The sequence below is a fragment of the Piliocolobus tephrosceles genome, chromosome 14, assembly GCF_002776525.5.
Source record: "Piliocolobus tephrosceles isolate RC106 chromosome 14, ASM277652v3, whole genome shotgun sequence".
Classification (NCBI taxonomy): domain Eukaryota; kingdom Metazoa; phylum Chordata; class Mammalia; order Primates; family Cercopithecidae; genus Piliocolobus; species Piliocolobus tephrosceles.
The window spans coordinates 53,077,936-53,095,765 of NC_045447.1; positions in this window are offsets into that span (position 1 = coordinate 53,077,936).

Here is a 17,830-nt window from a genome sequence, read left to right on the forward strand (position 1 = left end):
TTGCTCACGAGGTCAGGAGTTCGAGACCGGCCTGACCAACAAGGTGAAACCCCATCTCTACTAAAAATACAAAAAGTAGTCAGGTATGGTGGTATGTGCCTGTAGTCCCAGCTACTCAGGAGGCTCAGGCAGGAGAATTCCTTGAACCTGGCAGGCGGAGGTTTCAGTGAGCTGAGATCACACCACTGCACTCCAGCCTGGGGGACGGAGTGAGACTCCGTCTCAAAAAAAAAAAAAAAGGAAGGGTTACCAACAATTAAGTTTTGGCCTTCAGCCAGGACACCACAGTTAAAGTGACAACACCCACTCTGGTCTGGCTGTGGAAAATACCTGACCCTCTCCAAACCCCATTTACTCTAAACCCTCTCAGCTATTGTAGCATTTTTCTTGTACTCTTTCTTTTCTTAACACTGAAATGGCAAGGAATGTATCATTCGCTGTCGGAAGAGACACAGAAATAGAAGATGTTGTCTCAGCTTTTGAAGCTCATAATCACAAAATCCCACTGTGGTGGCACCGCATCAAAACAGGAAGAGTTAAATCACAAACTCAGGCACTGTGCTGTTGAATACCAAAGGGTGGTACAAGCAATAAAGTTCTAGTCGTTGCTTGCTTGAGTATCCTTTGGGCTAGCGAGCACCAATTCTCATACTTTTTTTTTTTTTTTCTTTTCCTGGTATTTCCTAGACACAGGTGGCATCTTTCCAGATAGACTGTAAGCCCTTAGGGCAGGAGCTTTGTACTTTATTTCGATGATCCTATGCCTTCTCTCAATGGTTTAAAAGGAGGAGTAACCTGGGTGTCTTTGCAACCATTGTGAGATCATGTGGCCACAGATAACATAGACTAGGTATAGATAGAATAGATAGAACACAGATAGAATAGGTATTTCCCTGCCTTGAAAAAAAAAAAAAAAGCTTCAAAAATGATAAAATAACATGAAAAGAAAAAGTAAACTCCTATTCCTCCTTCAAGATACAATTCAGGCCGGGCGCTGTGGTTCATGCCTGTAATCCCAGGACTTTGGGAGGCCGAGGTGGGCAGATCACTTGAGATCAGGAGTTTGAAACCAGCCTGGCCAACAGGGTGAAACCCCCGTCTCTACAAAAATACAAAAATTAGCTGGGTGTGGTGGTGCACGCCTATAATCCCAGCTGTTCAGGAGGCTGAGACCGGAGAATCACTTGAACCCGGGAGATGGAGGTTGCAGTGAGCCGAGATCGCACCCCTGCACTCCAGCTTGAGGACAGAGTGAGACTCTGTCTCAAAAAAAAAAAAAAAAAAAAATTCAAATGTCACCTAATTTATGAAACCTTCCTCTAGGTAGCTACCGATAGATACCTAACAAACCACCTCATAATGTAGCAGCTTAATATGACAATCATTTATGTAGCTCATGATTCTGTGGGTCAGAAGTTTGGGCTGCCCTGGACAGTTCCTCTGATCTCAGAGGATCTCCCTCATGTGTTCACAGTCAATTGTCAGCCATTAAGGTAGTTCAGCTTCAGGTATGGGCTGACTGCCTGTGTGGCAACCAGGCTGGCAGAGCTTTAACTCTCTCACCTTCCAGCAAGCTAGCCTGACTTCTTAACGTGGCAGGCTCAGAAATCCAATAGAGTAGAAATAGACAAGTTCTCTTGAGGCCTAGACTTAGGATTAGCATATCATTACTACTGTACATTATGTTGGCCAAATCAATTCATATCACTAAGACTGCATCCAGGGGAAGAAACATAAACTCCACCTTTTGATTTGAAGAATTATGAAGTCATAATGCAAACTGTGAAAATAAAATAAAATCAAGAATTTTGGTCATTTTCTTCAAAAAGGTTTGTTGGGATATAATTTATATCTAGTAAAATTCACTACCTTTTCAGAAAATTGTGGTGAAAACATACATACCATAAAATTTACTATCTTAACTGGTTTTAATTGTACAGGTCAGTAGTGTTAATTCTACTTACATTCTTGTACAACAGATCTCTAGAACGTTTTTGTCTCGAAAAACTGAAATGCTATATCCATTGAACAACTCCCCATTTCCCCTCCCTCAACCCCTTCAACCACCATTCTACTTACCTCATACAAATGGAATCCTGCAGTATTTGTCTTTTTGTGACTAGCTTATTTCACTTTGCATAATGTCCTCAAGGTTCATCTAAGTTGTAGCATGTGACAAGACTTCTTTGTTTTTTAAGGCTGAATAATAGTCCATCATATGTATATACCACATTTTCTGCATCCATTCATCAGTCCATGGACATTCAGGTTGCTTCTACCTCTTGGTTGTTATGAGTAATGATGCAAAGAACATGAGTATGCAAATATGTCTTCAAGATCCTGCTTTTAATTCTTTTGGATATCTACCCAGAACTGGGATTATGAGATTATATGGTAATTATATTTTTAATTTTTAAAGGAATCGCTATACTGTTTTCCATAGCAGTTGTTCCATTCTGTGTCCCCACCAATAGTGCACCAGGGATCCAATTTCTCCATATCCTCTTCAACACTGGCTGTTTTCAGGGTTTGTTGTTGTTGCTGCTGTTGATGATGATGATGATGATGATGATGTTTTTGGATAGTGGGAATCCTAATAGGTAGGAGGTGGAAATTCACTCCCTTTAAGTACACAATTCCATAACTTTTGACAAATGCATACCTTGGTATAATAAGTGCTCCAATCACCCCAATATCTGTCACCCCACAAGTTTTCTTAAATCCCATTGTAGTAAATCTCCTCCCCCAACGAACAGCCACAGGAAATCACTAATCTGCTTTCTATCCCAATAGTTCTGATTTTTTTCAGAATGTTATATAAAGGAATCATACAGAATATAGCTTTTTAAATCTGGTTTCTTTCATTTGGCATAATTCATTTGATAAATTCATGTATTTGCATGTATGAGTAGCTTGTTCCTTTTTTGTTCCTGAAAAGTATGCCATTTTATGGACATACCACAGTTTGCTGATCTATTCACCAGTTTATTTATCTATTCACTATTTGGAATATTTTCAGTTTTGAGTGATTATGAATAAAGTCCCTTTAACTTTATTCATCTTTATAATTTAATGTTCAGAAATGCACATACATATTTTTGTGTGAGCATGTTTTTCATTTCTCTTGGGTAAATACCTGGGACTGAAATTAAGGAACTCCTAAACTTTTCTGTTGTGGTTGTGCCATTTTTTTATTCCCATCATGAACATATAAAAGTTCTGTAAGTCACCATAGTGTTTGCAGAAAAAAATTCTGACAAAACAGTTTTAGTTATCCCTCATCCTTGCTAGCTCTTGTTGTGGTCACTTTTTGTGTGTTTGTTTTTTAGTCATGCTAATAGGTGTGCAGAGAAATAAATCAGTGTGATTTTTAAATTTACATTTCCCTAATGACTAACAACATTGAGCATTTTCTCATGTTCTTTTTGCCATCCATTTATCTTCTTTGCCCATTGTTCAATTCAATTGTTTCTTATTGTTGAGTCTTAAGAGTCTTTTATGTACTTTTGTCAAAATATGTGATTTGCAACCATTTTCTCTCAATCTGTGGCTTGTCCATTTTTTTAACCCTGTCCTTTGCAGAGCAAACATTTTTAATTCAAAAGAAGTACAATTTATCCATTTTTTCCCTTAATAAATAGTGCTTCTATGTTATATATAAGGAATCTTTGCCTAACACAAGGTCATAAAGATTATTTCTTATGCTTTGTTCTAAAGGTTTCATAATTTTTATACTTAGATAACATCCTTTTTGAGTTAATTTTTTGTGTAAGGTGTCAGGTATAAGTTGAGGTTTATTTTCCTGCATGTGGATGCCCAATCATTTCAGCACCATTTTTTGAAAAGATTATCCTTTCTCCATTGAATTTTCTTTTCACCTTTGTCAAAAATTACTTGGCCACAAAAGTGAGTACATTTCTAGACTCTCTGTTGTGTTCCATTTATCTATGTGTCTGTTTTTTTTTTTTTTTTCTAAGAGACAAAGTCTTACTGTCACCCAGGCTGGAGTACAGTGGTGTTATCGAGGCTCACTGCGGAGTGATCCTCCCACCTCAGCCTCCCAAGTAACTGGCCTGCAGGCACGCACCACTATGCCTGGCTAATTTTTGTAAAGACAGGATCTCTTTATGTTGTCCACACTGGTCTCAAACTCCTGGCCTCAAGGTGATTCTGCTGCCTCGGCCTCCCAAAGTGCTTGGATTAAAGGCATGAGCCACAGCACCAGGCCTATGTGTCTATTCTTTTGTGAATACTATACTGTCTTGGGTACTATAACGTTTTTGTGTTTTTGTTTTTGTTTTTGTTTTTTTGAGATGGAGTCTTGCTCTGTCACCCAGGCTAGAGTACAGTGGTGTGATCTTGGCTCACTGCAACCTCCAGCTCCCAGGCTTAAGTGATTCTCCTGCCTCAGCCTCCCAAGTAGCTGGGATTACAGGCGTGTGCCATCATGCCTGGCTAATTTTTCTATTTTTAGCAGACACGGGGTTTCACCATGTTGGCCAGGCTGGTTTCAAACTCCTGACCTCAAATGATCCACCCACGTTGGCCTCCCAAAGTGCTGGGATTACAGGTGTCAGCCACCGTGCCCAGCCAGTTACTATAACTGTTACAGTAGGTATTGAAACCAGGTAATAAGAAGTCCTTTAACTTTGTTCAATTTCAAACTGTTTTTGGTTGTTGTCGTTCTCTTGCATTCTTTTGCTTGCTTTGGACTTACTTTGCTCTTTATTTTCTAATTTTTTAAGATACAAACTTATATCACTAATTTGAGACCTTTATTTTCTGTAAAACATATTTATGTAATGATACAAATTCTCCTCTAAGCACTGCTTTAGTTTCACCCTACAAATTTTGATACGTTGAACTTTCATTTTTGTTTAATTCAAAATTAAATCTAGTTTCCCTTTAACCCATGAATTATTTAGAAATGTGTGTTATTTAGTTTCCAAAATCTGAGTGGATTTTTCAGATACCTTTCGGTAAATAATTTTTCTTTTCTTTTTTTTTTTTTGAGATGGAGTCTGGCTCTGTCGCCAAGGCTGGAGTGCAGTGGTACAACCTTGGCTCACTGCAACCTCCACCTCCCAGGTTCAAGCAATGCTCTGCCTCAGCCTCCCAAGTAGCTGGGATTACAGGTGTGCATACCATGTGTGTTTGTGTTGCTAAAAGGAATATCTGAGACTGGGCAATCTATGAAGAAAAGAGGTTTAAATTTGGGCTCATGGTTCTGTAGACTGTACAGGAAGCATGCTGGCATTTGCTTCTGGTGAGGGTCTCAGGAAGCTTGCAATCATGGCAGAAGGCAAGGGCGAGCCAACGTGTCACACAGTGAGCTAGATAGCAAAGAGAGAGAGGTGGATGTGCCAGTCTCCTTTAAACAACCAGATCTTGCATGAACTCATTATTGCACGGAGGGCACCAAGCCATTCATGAAGGATCTGTCCCACGACCAAAACATCTTGCAGCAGGGGATTACATTTCAACATGAGATTTGGAGAGGACAAATATCTAAACTCTATCATTCCACTGCTGGTCTCTCAAATCTCATGTCCTTCTCACATTGCAAAATACAATCATCCTTTCCCAATAGTCCTCAAAAGTCTTAACTCATTTCAGCATTAACTCAAAAGTCCAAATCTCATCTGAGACTCAAGGCACTTTCCTTCCACCTATGAGCCTGTAAAATCAAAACCAAGTTATTTACTTCCAAGATGGTGGTATAGGCATAGTGCAAATGTTTCCATTCCAAAAGGTAAACATAGACCAACAGAATGAGCAACAGGCCCCACACATGTCTGAAACCCGGCAGGGCAAACATTAAACCTTAAAGCTCCAACATGATTTCCTGTGATTCCAAGTCCTGCATCCAGGGCACACTGGTGCAAGGAATGGTCTCCCAAGGCCTTGGGCATCTCTACCCCTGTGGTTTGTAGGCTGTGGCTGCTCTCACAGGTTGGAGTTGAAGGTCTGAAGCATTTCCAGGCTCAGGGTGCAAGCTACTGATGGCTCTACTATTCTGGGGTCTGGAGGGTGATGGTCCTGTTCCCACAGCTCCACTGGGCAGTGTCCCAGTGGGGAGTCTGTGTGGGGGATTTAACCCTACATTTCCCCTTGGTGCTTCCCTAGTAAAGGCTCTCTGTGGGGACGCTGCCCCTGCAGCAGGCTTCTTCCTGGACATCCAGGCATTCCTATACATTCTTTGAAATCTAGGTGGGAGCTGCCAAGCTTCCTTCACTCTTGCGTTTCATATATCTGCAGGTTTAACACCACATGGAAGTCACTAAGGCTTACAGCTTGCACCCTCTGAAGCCACAGTTTGAGCTGTACCTGTAACCCTTTGAGTTCTGGCTGGAGTCAGAGCATCCAGGATACAGGGAACAGAGTCCCAACGCCTTACGGGGCAGTAGCTTCCTGGGATTGACCTTTGAAACCATTCTTCCATTCTAGGCCTCTGGGTCTGTGATGGGAGGGACTTCCCTGAAGCTTTCTGAAATGTTTTTGAGGTCTTTTTCCCAATGTCTTAACTATTAGCACTTGGCTCTCTTTTAGTCATGCAAATATCTCTGGCAAGAGGTTGCTCCAAAGCCCTCTTGAATTCCTCAGCTGAAAATCCTCTTTCCTTTTCTACTACATGGCCAGGCTGCAAATTTTCCAAACTTTTATGCTCTGCTTCCTGTTTAAATATAAATTCCAACTTTAAGTCATTTCTTTGCTCCCATATCTGATCACAGCTATTAGAAGTAGCCATACCACTTCTTGAACATTTAGTTGCTTAGAAATACTTTGTCAGATATCCTAGGTCATCACTCTCAAGTTCAACCTTCCACGGACCCTGAGGGCATGGACACAGTGCAGCCAAGTTCTTTTCTAGGGCATAACATGGGTGATCTTCAATCTAATTCCCAATAACTTCCTCATTTCTATCTGAGACTTCATTAACCTGTTCTTCATATTTCTATTGGCATTTTAGTCACAACTTAAGTCTCTAAGAAGGTCCAAAATTCCTTCATTTTCCTATCTTCTTCTGAGTTCTTTGACTTCTAACATCTGCATATTACCCATTTCCAAAGCTGCTTCCACATTTTCAGTTATCTTTACAACACCTCATTCCTTAGTATCAATTTCCTGTGTTAGTCCATTTGCATTGCTATAAGGCAATATCTGAGACTGCGTAATATGTAAAGAAAAGAGATTTAAATTTCGGCTCATGGTTCTTTGAGCTGTGCAGGCAGTGTGGTGCCAGCATCCACTTCTGGTGAGGGCCTCAGGAAACTTACAATCATAGCAGAAGGCAAAGCAAGAGTCAGTTGTGTCACATGGTGAGAGAGGGAGAGGGAGGAGGAGAGAGAGGTGGAGATGCTAGTCTCTTTTAAACAATAAGATCTCGTACTCATTACCACAAGGAGGGCACCAAGCCATTCATCAGGGAGCTGCCCCCATGACCCAACACCTCCCACTAGGCCCACCCTCCAACATTGAGGATACATTTCTACACAGGCTTTGGAGGTGACAAACACTCAAACTATATGACCATGTAAGGGGAAACGTAAGCAATTGAGCAACGATGAAATAAGAGTGAGAAAGGGTGTGGGCCAGAGACAAGGTGCTTTATACAAACTAGGTCTAGACTTGGTGTTCCCTACCAAGGTCTGTAACAATGAGAAATAAAAGGTTTTTTTGTTTTTTGAGACAGAGTCTCGCTCTGTCACCCAGGCTGGAGTGCAGTGGTGCGATCTCAGTTCACTGCAAGCTCCGCCTCCCGGGTTCACACCATTCTCCTGCCTCAGCCTCCTGAGTAGCTGGGACTACAGGCACCCGCCACCATGCCCGGCTATTTTTTAGTATTTTTAGTAGAGACGGGGTTTCACTGTGTTAGCCAGGATGGTCTTGATCTCCTGACCTTGTGATCCGCCTGCCTCAGCCTCCCAAAGTGCTGGGATTACAGGTGTGAGCCACCGCACCCAGCCGAAATAAAAGGTTTTAAATCAAGGAGTGTCATGATCAAATTTCTACTTTAGGAAGATTAGCCTGAGAGCAATAATATGTTAAATTGGTAGAGATTAAAGCCAGGAAAACATATGATAGATGATTATTGCAATTTGGCATTTAAAGATCATGAAAGTCTGAAATAAGGCTATAGCAGCATCAGAGATGGAGAGAGCTACAAATGTTAAAGTGATGAAAATATTAATTTTAATGACTGTTAGAGGTGGCACAGAGGGAGGAGACTAGCACAAGTTCAAGGTTGCTGTTTTGTATAATTTGAGAAAACATCTAGCATAATTCCTGATAATGATAGCTGTTAACATTATCATCATCGACTACAACTCACACATTTCACAGGTTAAAAAGCATCAACAACCTGTGGCCCCCATAGAAAAAGTGGAATCATACTCCTACTGGAGAAGCTACCATGCAATAACTGTTTGCCCGTCTCTCTCTCTCATTGTTAAACTGTGGACTCGCCAAGGGCAGGAATCCTGTCATATTTATCTCTGCATCTCCAGCAGCTACTTTTATAAATGTTTGTTGATTTGAAACATAAAATACAGAGCTTATCAATGCTATTTAGTAGCCATTCCTGTTTGAAGAACTTTATTTTGATATCTTGGAAAACCACATAAAGGCAGCTCAGTTAGTTCCTACTTAAGGAGGACTTGTTCAATTCAGTGCTGTTAGCACTGATGGCTTAGAACTGAAAAGCTCTCTGAATAGAGACTGTGTTTTACACATAAGATTTACAATATCCCTGTGCATGTGTTCATAAATGACATTCAAGATATCCTGCCAGACCAGTCAGGAATACGGGCATGTTACTGTATAATAACAAAACACTCCTCTGACTTCTAAACACCACTCACAAAACCGCTAGAAACTCAGGTCCAAATCATTCCCTTTTGATTCCCTGAGGATAAAGTAATAGCTGCTGAATTCCAGAACACATGGAAGTCCCCCACCCTTTGTGACTCAAGGCCTCCTCATCAGCTCTGCATTGTGACTGCTGACATGGCTGTAGTCCCATACAGAAGCCATCCTGCCAGACTCTCCAGCTTTGTCTGGAGTGGCCCTCCCTGTGCCCTCTGCACTCTATGCACCATAGCCTCCTCACTGTTCCTGGAACATTCCAAGCCCACAGCCCATGAACTCTTCCCCCTAAACCTCCAAGGGACTTTGGAATAGGTTCTCCTTTGACTTGAAAGCTCTTTCGGTTACTCACTTCAGTGAAGTGGGTAAGAGACGGAGAACAAAATTAACCTGGAAAGAATGTTAGATTGTGCGTACCGTCTTTTCACCCACAGCCTCCCTCTGAGATAGCAATCAGCCCTTCTCAGATATAGAAACAAACAAACAAACAAAAACAATTGTAATGAGGAATTTCACAAAGACAACTTAAAATAGAAACTTTCTTTTAAAGTAAGGAGCTATTTTTTTCTCTTGCATTTGGCAAAATACTCTAAGTTAGAGGCATGGAATCTATGCTGTACTTTTTTTTTTACACTGGAAAGTCCATATTGGAGTTGACCTCTAAAACTGGCATCCCAGTTCTCATTAAGTTAATGGTGTTAATTATTGATAATCTTCTGTCCTTCAACCTGGATTAATCTAGCTTAAATAAGGACGATCTGCAAGCAGGAAAAACTTATTTAATTACATGTATGTGTTTAGTTTAAAATATAGATACATATTAATACCACCTACACACCCATGCACAATATATAAACACATAGACAAACAATTCATGCTATGGCAGAATTAGCCAACCTGGCCTGTCTATAAGTCAATCAAAATGGGGTCTCTCCAAGTATAGTACAGAATATTGTTAGGAGATCAGGCCTTGGAATCAGAAAAGCAAATACAAATGCCTAAGTTCACCATTTCATTCCTGGCATGTTACACCAGAGATTTAAGCCTCAGCTTCCTCACCTCTAATGGTATTTTGAAAGTACTTACCTCACATTTGAGATAGTATGTGTACAATGTTTAGCAAAGTGCGTGGGATACAGTATGTAAAAAATAAATATTACTATGTATTATTATTGTTAAAGCTTTAAAAATGAAGTTAATAGCCATCACTTGTATGAAGCTTATAAAAATGTCCCAGTGATTAATTTAAAAGATGAAAACAATACAAGATATGTTCATATAACTTTAAGTGATCACAAGAAAGACAAACCATTATAAATAATACAAGGATGCTTCTGTGTTCATTTCTCTCCAAAAGTAACATTTCACTCAAGTGTGACTTATGCCTTGATTACCCCTTTCAGAAAAACGAAACGTGTTAAACCTTATTCTCCTTAAAAAAAAAAAATTCAAATAAAAAAATTCAACTTCACAGTGCAGATAGAAATGAAAATAAACTTCTAGTTTAGAGAGAATGAATTAATCATATGCACTAGCTACTTCTCTTTCTCAAAATTCATTAAAATGAAGTCCATGAAATTTTTAAGGACATAAGACCAACAAGACAAAGAAAATGAAACAGAAGACAGAAACCACAATATTTTGGAAGCTAGAAATTGTTAGACCAGAGTTAACTAATACAGCAGACACAGAAATGGTACTAAGTGATTGGTGGGGGAAAAGCAATCTACACTGCAGAACCTCTAAAAGAGCAATGAATTAGTGTCTACTTGTACATTTGGAATTGGGGATAAGGTGATATTAAAATTAAGAGGAGTAGTTGAAAGTATGTTTAAGGCCAGGTGTGGTGGCTCACGCCTGTAATCCCAGCACTTTGGGAGGCCAAGGCGGGCGGATCATGAGGTTAAGAGATCGAGACCATCCTGGCCAACATGGTGAAACTCCGTCTCTACTAAAAATAGAAAAATTAGCTGGACGTGGTGGCATGCGCCTGTAGTCCCAGCTATTCGGGAGGCTGAGGCAGGAGAATCATTTGAACCTGGGAGGTGGAGGTTGCAGTGGGCGGAGATCGCACCACTGCACTCCAGCCTGGCAACAGAAGGAGACTCCATCTCAAAATAAATAAATAAATAAAAATAAAGTATGTTTTTAAAAAAACAGGCAAAATGTGATACCAGTTCATTTATACTAGAGTGGCTATAATGAAAAAGATAGTAACAAATCTTATATAGGATGTGGAGCAATGGAGACCTCATATGCTGCTGGTGAGAACGGAAATGGTACAGCCACTTTGGAGACCAATAGTTCCTCAAATGATTAAGCACAGTGTTAGCGTATGATTGAGCAATTCTACTCCTAGGTATATACCTAAGAGAAATGAAAACGTGTCCAAACAAAAATTTATTCAGTACATGATTTTTCAAAGCAGAATTATTCATAATAGACAAAAAGAAGCTATACTCTCAAGCCATCAAATAATGAATGAATATATAAAATATGGTATATCCATACAATGGAGTATTTTTCGGCAATAAAAAAATGAAGGACTGATTCATTCTATAACACACATGGAAACAGAGGCTAAGAGAAAGAACCCAGTCAGAAAAAACTGCCTAGTGTATGATTCCATTGCTATGAACTGTCCAGACTAGGAAAATCCATAGAACCAGAGAGGAGAGTAGTGGTTGCCTAGTCTGGGGTGGGGTGGAGGTGGGGAGTCAGTGAAGGATGGGGGCACTGGTTGTGAAGGATGACTTCTAAAGGGCATGTGGTTTCTTCTTGGGATGATGAAAATGTTCCAAAATTGATATAATGGTTGCACAACTCTGACTAAATATACAAAAACCATTAAATTATACACACTTTTTCAGATGAGGTCTTGTATTGCTGAGTAGGCTGTTTTTGAACTCCTGGGCTCAAGTGATCCTCTTGCCTCAGACTCCCAAGTAGCTGGGATTTCAGGTGTGCAACACCATGCCCAGCTGAATTTTATACTTTAAATGGGTAAACTGTGTGCTATGTGAATGATATTTCAATCAAGCTGTTCAAGAAGAGTGGGGGTCTTTTCTTTGGAGGGGGTAAAAGAGAGGTTCACTGGTCCACAGAGCAGGAGCAATAAGATTGGGCTGATTTAAACCTTGGGTCTTTGTCCCTCCCAGAAAACTGTCAAAAGTGTACCCTCTAGAGAGATCTGTGGATCTCTGGGGAACCTGACCAGCCCAAGTGAATAAATCTGAAGATGTTAACATGTGTTCAACAAAGTCATTCCTCTAGTTTTGCTACTGTGGTGCTCACAGTCAACAAATTGAACTCATGCTCAGTCAGCTTTTTGGTGCCCCACGCTTAAAGGGACAGCCAAGACAACCATATTTTTAAAGTGAAGCCTCTAAAGCAGAGGTTCACAAAAATAGCCAGAAGAAAAGCAACCTGGAGGAAGCAGAGACTACTAAGAAGAAGGAAATAACAAAAATTTTTAAAGGACTAATATTAACATCAGAAATATATGACCTGTTGCATGCATGAAATAAGAACAGGATGTTATTCTTAAAATATTCAAATACATTCATACAATAGGATACTAATACATGATAAAAAGGATGAGCTATCAAGCTATGCACAGATATGCATTAATTTTAACTGCATATTGCTAAATGCAAAAAGTCAGACTGAAAAGGTCACATCCTGAATCCTCCAATTATATGACATTCTGGAAAAGGCAAAACCATAGCAATAGTAAAAAAGACCAGTGGTTGCCAGGGATCTGAGGAGAGTGCTAAATAAGTAGACCACAGCAGATTTTCAGGACAGTGATACTATTCTGTATGATACTGTAATGACAGATGCACAACATTAAAACATTATGCATTTGTCGACTTAAAAAGAGTAAATCTTAACGCAAAATTTAAAAATGATATAAAAGGCTAGAGGATCTCAGGACGGAATACAGAATGTGACAAAACAATCTAACTGTATTACAAATGCATGAAACAACCTCACTGAAGCGGGTGGGGAGAAAAAAAAGGAGATGCCTCACTGGTTTTAAATCCCAGCATTCCAAACACTTAGCCGTGAAATTCTATTAATATTAGTGAAGTTAGCAAACTCTTTCATGTGACATCTCCAAGTAGATACTGAAATACTCAAAAAATGACAGTGCTAGTTACAAAATAGCACAAGAAAAACTTGCTTTCTAGATAGAGTATCCCTAATCTTGAGAACAAGTTAAGCAGTCCATTTTTTAAAATAATTTTCAGAAATTACCTGTTTATAAACAATAAAGAAAAACAGACATTTATGCCACAACACAGGTCAGGCACTTGCACATATGTTATCTCATTCAATCTTCCTCAACTTTGAAAGATAGCAATTTCTATTTCCATTTTACAAAAAAAAAATGTACATAAATAATGTCCAAGATCACAGAATATGTGGTAGATTTTCAGTGAGTGTTTACTGGAAATGAATAAAATAATAAATAATTTAAATACAAGTCATATATGTGAAACAAAGAGTATGTTATAAGGTCGGGCGTGATGGCTCACACCTGTAATCCCAGCACTTTGGGAGGCCAAGGCAGGCGGATCATGAGGTCAGGAGATCGAGATCCTGGCTAATGTGGTGAAACCCCGTCTCTACTAAAAATACAAAAAATTAGCTGGGCATGGTGGCAGGCACCTGTAGTCCCAGCTACTCGGGAGACTGAAGCAGGAGAATGGCGTGAACCCGGGAGGCAGAGCTTGCAGTGAGCCGAGATCGCACCACTGCACTCCAGCCTAGGCAACAGAACAATACTCAGTCTCAAAAAAAAAAAAAAAAGCCGGGCATGGTGGCTCATGCCTGTAATCCCAGCACTTTGGGAGGCCAAGGCGGGTGGATCACCTGAGGTCGGGAGTTTGAGACCAGCCTGACCAACATGGAGAAACCCTGTCTCTACTAAAAACTACAAAATTAGCCGGGCATGGTGGCACATGCCTGTAATCCCAGCTACTAGGGAGGCTGAGACAGGAGATACGCTTGAACCTGGGAGGTGGAGGTTGCGGTGAGCCGAGATCGTGCCATTGCACTCCAGCCTGGGCAACAAGAGCGAAACTCCGTCTCAAAAAAAAAAAAAAAAAAGTATCTTGTACGTCGCTGAGCATGGAAATACAAAAGGTCATAATGAATTTAAATATTACTTATTTAGAAAGTTCAGTTATTGTTCAATGTTCACTGAAATTTTCATAAGAGGTTTCAGTGAGGGGAAAATATTTGATTTGGCCTTTGAAGTGTGGATAGAATATAAATAAATGGATGGTAGGGAGAAAGTTGAGGTGGAGGCAGCTACAGGCAAGTCATGGGTGGGCAAGAACATGGCTGCATGGAGTGAAGTGTATTAAAACACTTTCCTAGGAGTCTTTCAACTCTCTTTGTTTCCCCACATTAGGTAGATGCTCTGCAATCAGTGTCTGCTAATGTTATGGCTCTTGTTAATATTTAACTTTCTTCGATATAGTAACAAATATGGAAACATCATCAGGTAAATCATTAAGTCAAAGAATGTAAGAACTAGGAGACCTTTAACATTTCCCAGGGCAACACATATGGTAAATGGCAGACTTGGGTGTGAACAGATATTTCTGGTTTCCATGTTCTTTATTCTTTCTACCTACAAGGTTTGATTCCTCATTTACAAATGAGGAATGAAGTGTGGAAAACTTATATTACATAGGTTTGTTGCTGCTGTTGTTGTTTTGGTTTTGAGACAGGGTCTAGCTCTGTTGCCCAGGCTGGAGTGCAGTGGCTCAATCTTGGCTCACTGCAAACTCCACCTCCTGGGCTCAAGCAATCCTCCTACCTCAGCCTCCTGAGGTTCTGGGACTGGAGGTGCACGCCACCACACTCCGGCTAATTTTTGTAATTTTTGTAGAGATGGGGTTTCACCACATTATCCATACTGGTCTCTTACTCCCGGGCTCAAGCGATCCACCCACCTCTGCCTCCCAAAGTGCTGGGACTACAGGCATGAGTCACCGCGCCCAGCCCATAAATTAAAGAGCAAATTCAGTCAGGATTTTGCATTCCAGTTTTTCTGGGAACACAGAATAACTGAATATATAATATAAATAGAACACAGATACCAGGCTCTGTCACACAGAAACAGAAGTCAGAAGCAGAGGAGTAGGTTAGGGAGGAAGATGAATCTATTTGGTTTGTGTAGAATTTGAGTTTCTGCTAGATAAGCTTTGGATTTCCAGAGCACCCTTCTCAGAAGATTCTTCAAATTATGGGGAAACCACTTGGAGTTCTGGCAGAAATAATAAACTATTCGTAGATGTGTCTGTTTATTCTAATTCCAAAGATTCCTTTTCTCCTCCAGTTAAGTGACCAAGTTGTGAATCGGCCTTTTGACAGTTAGGTATTATGTGTGTGTGCATTTTCTTAGCTTGATAGTTTAAATTACCCTGTAATCATTTGCCTCTTTGAAGGTTTAGGCTGAAAAGAAGAGATACCGCACTTCTTAGTCACTCCCATGCTGGAAGATATGCCTGGTCTCTACCTTCACCCACTTCTCTTCATTTCAGTGGAAACCTGATAAAGACCAGGCCCGCTGCTTGTCTAAACCTAGAGCTGATGAGAAAAGACAATCCCAACGTTACTGTAAAAGAATATTCTGTGTCCTGCCCCTGACTTTCCCCAGGAATTGAGGGAGAATCTCTCTTCCTTTTCATGAACACATTGCCCACTTAATTTGAGTTAGGTTTTTTTAAAAAATAAAATAAAATAGAGTTTCTGCAGTCCTTTAAAAAGATGACAAATTTCTTAAAACAATAAATATTTGCCAGATTGCTCTTGTCTTAAGCATAATTGTGATTCAAGAAATAAGAAAATACAACTGATAAGAAACTCAGATAATATTCTCATTGCCTAAGTTTCTCGATGGTTGAGAAAGAAAGCTAATAATACTTAGACAGATTTATGTTTAAAAATGTATTTCCATGTTTAATGAAACATATGGGAGAGTTTTGTTCTTAAAATAATTTAAAATTTCATCGGTATTTTGTTTCAAATTTCATTTTCATGGTGTTCTTTAAATTAGTTCATTTGGTCATGGATTAATCAGACTTTTTTCCTGCTGATCTGAAGGCTAGAGGTTTCACAGTTTTAAGCCTTTTGCATTTTGAATAGTTTCCTTTTAGCCAATTTGTTTTTCTTTTTTGTTTGTTTTTTTGTTTGTTTTTTGAGACGTAGTCTTGCACTGTCACCCAAGCTGGAGTGCAGTGGTGCGATCTCGGTTCACTGCAACCTCTGCCTCCCGGGTTCAAGCGATTCTCCTGCCTCAGCCTCCTGAGTAGCTGGGATTACAGGTGCCGCCACCAGGCCTGGCTAATTTTTGCATTTTTAGTAGAGATGCGGTTTCACCCTGTTGGTCAGGCTGGTCTCAAACTCCTGACCTCATGATCCGCCTGCCTTGGCCTCCCAAAGTGTTGGGATTACAGGCGTGAGCTACTGCACCCAGGCCAATTTTTACTTTTCTACCACATTTTTAAAGTAAATATGCAGATCAAGTATGTTAATATTTTTACTTATTTTATATCTACCATGTACAGAACTAATATTTCTTAACAGAAATTACTAATGAAGAAATTTTAAAAAACTCACTAGCCTCTCTTAGTGTTCTTATTAACAGGAATGGCCTGATAAATATGTTTTATGAAGTACTTTTTTCATTCCAACTTGTAAATCATGGTATTTTATTCTGCTCCCTATAAAGATGTACTGTAAAAGTAGTGAATTGAGCAATTAACTCTGCTAAGACTTCTTACGTACTTGTTTAAGGACTTGATAGCATCATCGGTATATCACAAAAAGTCCTTGTTCTTGGAACTCTCTCCCCTTCCTCCACTCCCTACCACAGAAAAGTAGTGAAAAATGTTTAAGTGGTATTTATCAGCATGCTGCACACCACAAAGCATTTAGCCAAAAAGAAAAAGCAGCCAATGAGCTTGGAAGGAAAAGTGTGTAACAGCCAAACAATTGTGTATTACTAAGATGATCAGACATCCTGTGTTAGGACAGCACTATTATGGAAAGGAAAGTCACTATTGATGAAAGTGAACTTGGAAAGATTTCTATTTCCGTATTCTTTCTTCTTCAAGCCTCCTGCCCCTGCTCCAATCCCCTACCAAATTCCACTTTCTAATAACAGTAATTTTAAAGGAGGGCATATCCCAATGGATTGCTTCTTTCTTTAGAACTCCCTTACCAGAAATTTATTGTTTTCTCTTTTTTAAAAGATGTTACATTTATTGCTACATAACTGTTGTACACAAGTGACATTTTCTATAAAAGTGACCTAAAGTGTTTTTATATTTCCTGCTGTTAATGGAAAAGATTCATCAACATCTATTAAAATGTAAAATGCACATGTCCTCCTCCAACCTAGTAATCCTACTCCTGTGAATCTATTCCAAAGAAGTAAACACATCACTAGATAAAGACATATAAGGATATTTATTGTAGCAGTGTCTACATTGCCAAAAAATGGAAACAAAATCAACAATTGAGGGATTGCTGAATAGATAATGCTACCTCTAATCATGGAATATTGTGCTGCCATCAAAAATAGGAATTCAAGTTATACCCAAATGATTTGGATGTATTTCCCCAAGGTAATGTTGGGTGAGAAAAGCAACCTGCTTTATAATATGACCCCATCTTTAAAATTAATTATTTTTAAAACCCTGTATTTGCAATATATGTAAGTATATGTATGAATAATTCTGCATAGAATTACATAAATCAAGAGAAAAAATGTAAGGATACATACTAGGCTGTAACAGGAATTATCATGGGAATGGGATGTAAGGAGGTTGAAGAGGGGAGAGAGGAGATGAGATTTTTAAAAATTCACTATGAAAGCAGGTATATAATCACATTTATTTATTATCTAAAATTATATACAAAGTCTTAATAAAGATATGAACAT